Genomic DNA, 6,835 nt, shown 5'->3' on the forward strand with positions numbered 1-6,835 from the left:
TTTTATTCATATTTTATATCTCATGGTTTATTTTTCATTTCATCATTTTGTATTCACAGAAAATGTTAGGGATTATTTGATTGTAACAATAGTTCTATAGCCCCACTTATAGAACAGTACAGAATTTGATAGCAAATATGCTGCTTTTGATTCTTTACCATTTCCACAGATAATTTTGCATACAATTCATGAAATGGTTTCCAAAACCATTTCTTAACTTAAATTCTAAGGTTATCAAGTATTTCTTTGTTCAAATTAATCATATTTATAGTTCCCATTATGGTACATTTGCCTTGAATAAAATACTGTGATGGACTTATCTTCAATTAACAAGTTACTCAGAAATCACATTTACCATGATCACTAAAGAAGATTCTGGAAGGACTGCCTGAGCTGTGCTTAGCTTCTGTTAGAAAGCAAGACTAGTCTGTTCTCCTTCTCATGTCTGTGTCCAAGAGGCAGAGAGCTATAGCCAAAGCCAGTATGGAAGCTGCTTGCCTTCACTATCTTCCATTGGTTCACCCCATAATTCTTGCCTATGACTCAGTAGCTTTTACAAACTGGAAACTATTTGGTTGTCCTGCTTAGGGATAACGATTACAAATGTGCCACAAAAGACAATTTAGGCATGTTCTGCCTGTACACAAAGAAAGATAATGAGAGTTTTAGCCAAGTATTTAAAAAGATATTTGCTTTAGGGAAAAATGACAAGAACAACTACAAACACTCGATGCCTAAAATTCTAGCAGGGTACAAATGAACATCTGTATTGTCAACCAGAATTAACAAAGAAGGTGTTTGTCAGGGGTTAGAGACATCTTGTCCATTGAAACATACCCTGTTATGGAAAGTGAACCAGCAAAAGCTAATATCTCTTTCTGCAGATAGTGTAGAAAAAATAAGGCCTTGGATAGGAGATTAAATGATCTTAATCAGGGATCACGGAACCTCAACTGTATTTAAATGATATATTATTTATATTGAGCAAAACCTGCTTTAAAAGTAGAGCAAATAAGAAGACATACTCAGAAAAGTTGATTTAAACAATTTTAAGCCAAAACTTTTAATTTTAATATATTCAGATTATATGCTAATAATCCATTGTATGCTAAGAACTTTCAAAAGGAAATGATTGAAATCTAAAATGTAATATGATAGAAGATGCAAGTAGGAGGCGATACAGATTAACTTTTAGTTGACTAAGTAGCATTAGTTAATTAGAAGTTATCATTGGAATAGAAAAGTTACTGGAAGTAACAGGGCATTATATATGTCATTTATATATAGTAACTTACTAAAATTAATATAGATTTAAAATTATTTATATCAAACTTTTTTACTAACAAGTAGTTGAAAAATTTAGCATACTAAATTTATCATCTAAATTATTTCACATTTATCAACACCTTAATGGTTAAAATTTTTACTTTCTTAGCTTATCACTTTGGAAAAGTATCTAAATATTCGGGTTCTGTTATAGATGGATCACAGCAAAAGCGGCATGAAATACTTATTATACTGAAAGGTTTTTTTAGAAAAAAAAAGTTTCATTCATATTTGTGCTTATTAAAATGATGTGTCTGGACTTTCTCATATTGCTTTTCCTAGGAAATAAAAGTCATATAGATACACAAAATCAAAATACACATAAATATATATTCAACCTTAGTTTATACCATATTATTCACACTACATAGAATACTTATTTGCACACTGGATATTGTATACACTGTATATAAAATTATTCTGGGTTCAACATCTTAAAAGTTTTCACCAGAATTTATTTTGATTATCAGCACAAGGCAGGATTTCAGGCTTAGAAGGATGTTCAAATAAAACTGCAGATAGCTTTATTAGAAGCTTAAAGAGTATGTAGGTAACAGTTTTCTTGTGAATCTCAGATGCTATCTGTACCCTAAAAGGTATATTAAATAGAAAAAAAAATTATGAAAATCAGAAGAGTGGGAATGTTTAAAAATATTTAGTCTATCAAAGTTTACCAATATTTTGCTACACAATATGGGAATGTGTCTTGGGTAAGCAGTGAATAAATGGGCAAAGGAGATAGGTACAACCATTCATTTTCCAGGAAAAATGGCATAGTTTAGCTCCATAATTGACTTTTCAAAACTGTTTCAACCATGTTTCAATAGGAAACAATAATATAAAATTTTAATGGTTGGTGAGATGGCACCGTAAATAATGGCTGTTCCTACCAGGCCCAATGACCTGAGTTCCAACTATAGAACTCAACATGGTATAAGAAGAAAACTTTGAAAACTCTAATTGTCCTTGACCTCCACAAAAAGCCCCAGATTGATGCTTTTGGATTCTGGCTTTGTGCTCACTAATTCAACCTTTTAAGTTTAAAGTCTGCCATTTCGTTGGTTAATCTGGGGCTAATTATTCTCAGAACTACAGCTTCCTCAGCTATAAAAACTAAATAATAGATTCAACTTCTTCAAGATGCTTGTTGAGAATAACTGAGTTGTTTTATAAAACTCCATAGACCAGCTGATTATGGAGGCACACACTTTTAGCCCAGCACTCAGGAGCCTGAGGCAGGTGGATCACTATGAGATGACGCCAGACTGGTCTACATAGTGAGTTCCAGTCCAGCTGGGGCTACACAGAAGATCTTGTCTCAAAAAAAATATCCGTAGACAATGGTCTTAGACATAAAAATTTTAAAATTCTTTGTTAAAGTACACTATTCCTTCAAAAATGATTTAATATTTGTTATTTTTATTCCTGTGTATGTGTGTGTATATGTGTGTGTGTGTGTGTGTGTGTGCCTGCTGTGAGTTTATGTTTACCACATGCATGCAGACGCCCATAGAGGCCAGAAGGCATCAAATTCCCTAGAACTGGAGTTTTAGCCTATTGTGATCCATCTGATGTGAGTGCTGGGAACTGAACCTGGGTCTTCTACAAGAGCAGTAGTCTCTTAACTACTGAGCCATCTGTTTAGCCACAAAGTACACTTTTTTTATTCACATGTTCATTTATTTGAAGCTAATCTCAGGAAACCTTAAAGTATATCTTATTCAACATAAACTCTGAATGTTTAAGAGAGAAAAAATCCACTTTGTTCTTTCTTTGCAAAAGCAGGCTGTAAAGTAGACTATAATTTATAATGTTTTTATTATTAAATTTTATTGCACGTGTCTGTGCCTACACACATGCCATGAGCATGCATGTGGAGGTTAGAAGACAACTGACATGTGTTGGATCTCCCCTTTGAACATATGGGTCCAGCGGACGGAACTCAGGTCATCAAGCTTGATGGAAAGTGCTTTCACCCACTGAACCTTCTCACTGGCTCATAAGATTATGTGGTATTATTCCAACGACTGAAGTTCTATTCAAAATCATGGATTACCTAGTTCCACAAGCTTGTCTGGTAAAGTTTGTCTGAGCAGACTGCTATTGAACACTAACTGTTCTACAGTACAGCTGAACAGAATCTGTTATCTACTTTCATGGGCCTTTAACATGTACTCAAGGTAATTAGACAAATACATGTGCCACATGTATAAAGAGTAATACAAAATAACTGAATTCAAAGTTAATTATTTGATGTGTTCCAATTCCCCATTACAGAATCACTTAGTCTGAATCGTTTTTTTTCAGAGTATTAGATTTCCATAATCCCTATGAACATTCACGCATTCCTTTAAAATCCTGCTCCTGACACTCCAGAACAAAGTTTCCAGGATGTTTTCTTGGCATTTCCTCTGCTCATTCCTGAAACTGTGGGCTGGCTGCCATCAGTTTTATGGCACAGACTAGAGCGAACAGACACGAAGAGCAAAGCTGATAGAACTTGGAAGACTCTGAAGAGAAGCCAATTTGTCTCAAGCTTGAAATTGTTTTTTTTTAATCTATATTTAATGCAAAGTCTTCCTATTATTAAAATAGGTGCTCTACTGCCATTATGTGAAAGTACATTAGAACTCTCCGGCAGATCACTGGGCTGTCGCTCCTCGGGGATTCATGATTGCATCCAAATGATAACATTTGCTTTGCTGTCACTGGAAAACATCAGTACTTACCAAGATACTGCATCTTCACATTTAGAAATTAGCTCAAACATCTGGATATACTTGCCAAGCTAATGAAAGATGGGGGGGCGGGATAGGAGGGAAGGAAGGAAGTAAAGAGGGAAAGAAAGGGAGGGAGGGAAAAGAAGGAAGGAAGGAGGGAGGGAGGGAGGAGGAAGGAAGGAAGGAAGGAAGGAAGGAAGGAAGGAAGGAAGGAAGGAAGGAAGGAAGGAAGGAAGGAAGGAAAGCTTTGTCCTTCCCTTCTCTTATCTTCCATTTCATTTTCTGGATTCCTGGAGGAGGCTAAACATTGCTTGATATTTTTCTTTAACTGTGCAACTAATACAAACCCTCCGAACAATATGAAGGAAAGAAGAAAAAGTAATCTTTCAGACCATGAAAGCTTTGTTTATCAGTCATACCAACAGTCACTGAAGATCTTAAAGCTCTTTGTCTGGCAACCTTTGCCCTTTTGGCTGATGAACAACTCAAGATACTCAGTGTATCCCACTCACTAAACGAGATCTGCACACCGCTAGGAATTAGTTTGTTTCCAGGATGCTATCCAGCTTCCTTGGCGAAGAGTTTAGGACTGTGGGTAAAGTACACAAACCTCTTTAAAAACTAATTGAGGTTTAAACACTCTCAAAAATGTAGTTTAAAATGGACATCTGATTTTCAGTTATAAATTTTAAATGAAAATGAGTCTAAGCAAAATTCAGAGTCTGGAAGCAGGATTTTAATGTCGATTAAAAGCAGAAATATGTTGTGCCTGGCTTGATGAGGCATTTTCTTAAATATAATTGATTTAAACAACACTAATGAACAATCTGGGTAAGGTTCTGTCAGCAGGTGACAGAAAAAAGAATAAAAGGTTACTGTGATATTGATGCCCCTCCTCATCCTTCAGAATGAATATTCTTGGTTGTAATGCATCTGTTTACGTAGCATATACATAGCTGTATTATAATTGGTGTTTGCTTAATGTCTGTGTTAAAACTTCATTCAATGTTTTGCACACCCTCAGTAACTACAGCTGTTAATCACTTATAAACTCAAAAGGTGATGGTGCAGCTAAATATGCTTCATCCTTCTACTACATATTTCATTGAAGTAAGGTATATTCTCTTTCACAAGAGTTCAATGAAAAGAAATCTCCCACTCATTCATTTCCTTTTCCTAGAAATATGATGTGGCAGGCCTTTTGGCCAGATTATTTAACAGGATCATATGAGTCATAAATTGTCCTTGGAACATTTCTCTATCCATCTTTTCCCCCCTCCCCTTCCCGTTTCTTTTCCCCCATTTTTTATTTCCCTCTTCAAAGACTGTATTCCAATAGCCTTTTGAAGTTAAGTGTGTCCAATCTACTGGTTGTGAATGATAAAATGATATTTCTTAAAATATTTTTATTACAGTTTTTTGTGTGTTCATGCATGTGTGTGAATATTTGCACGTGAGCCACAGTGTACATATGAAGGACAGAGGACAGGTTTTCTCTTTCAACTATGTAGGTTCAAGAATTTCACTCAGATTATTGGGCTTCATAGCCAGTACCTATACTCACTGAGCAATCTCAAAGGCCCCAAATAATACAATTTTCATAACTTAAACATGAAATCTATTCACACGCTATATTTGGACCCCAATGCCAATTATTTATGAATTTTTGGATCACTGAAAATTAATAACATTTGCTCTTTCAGCTGAATCCTTTTGAGAACTGATATTCCTGCCTAGAAGAACAAACCTCACTGTTTAATTAAGAAAATACAACAGAGCAGTGAGTCTATGGAATTGTTTTTCTATAATTATTTCTTTCATTCCCACAATTTGCAGTAGAAATATCAGAAATATGAAAGAGAACATAATTAAAGTGAACTAGATTTAGATAGTTGTATTAAATAAGATCTACATTACCAGTGTTCCACCTATGAAAATTCCCAATTGTCAGTGCATTGCTATTCAATCTGCCCATTGCTTTGGTAATTAATCTTTTGCCCTTAGCCTACTTAAAAGGAAGCGTCCAATCATTAATCCTGTCCTAACAAAGTGAGTCAGGAGGGAGGACATAATTGGGGCTTGGGAAAACTGAGTTAAGTTTCCATTTGAAAACAAGGGTTGCAACAACTCATGCACATGACACAGCACATTGAAATCACATGTATTGCTTCAGGATACTTAAGGGATCAAGGTGATTTTTTTTTACCTCAATTTTAGAATGGTAATATTGAGAACATTCTCCTCCAAAGAATGAAAATAAGGCCATATTTTCCTTTTGCAATACTGTAAAAAGTTGCGTTATAATGACTGAGCTGAAAATGCTGTCAGGTTCTGAAGGCTGTTCACGTAGTTGTCATGTCAGGAAGTCTTCTAGGAACATTCACTGTCTTCCAGGCTTATGATAAACACTGAGCATACACAAAAAGATGTGAAATAATAGATGAGTTTGTTCTAAAGCTCAACATACAATTCTTTTTTATTTACTTGGCCATCATTACACTGCATTACATTAATTTGATATTATAGTGTTGAATATTTTGTTGCTATTTTATATTCTTGATATTCAAGTTGCAGAATATATAAATATATGCAAGTGTGTGTTTGTGCCTTTATCTACTATATACAGAAGGATTCTTTCCCCCTAAAACTGATCTGTGGAAATCCTAACTCTCAATGTTATGGCATTAGGTAATGTAGCTAGAATTCTCAGAGAAGAGAGAACAATCACCTTCCTTTATCTACTGTATTAGTCAGGGTTCTCTAAAGAAACAGAACCAGTACATATATAC

The sequence above is a fragment of the Nannospalax galili genome, unplaced genomic scaffold (genome assembly GCF_000622305.1).
Source record: "Nannospalax galili isolate Female #2095 unplaced genomic scaffold, S.galili_v1.0 scaffold33, whole genome shotgun sequence".
NCBI lineage: Eukaryota > Metazoa > Chordata > Mammalia > Rodentia > Spalacidae > Nannospalax > Nannospalax galili.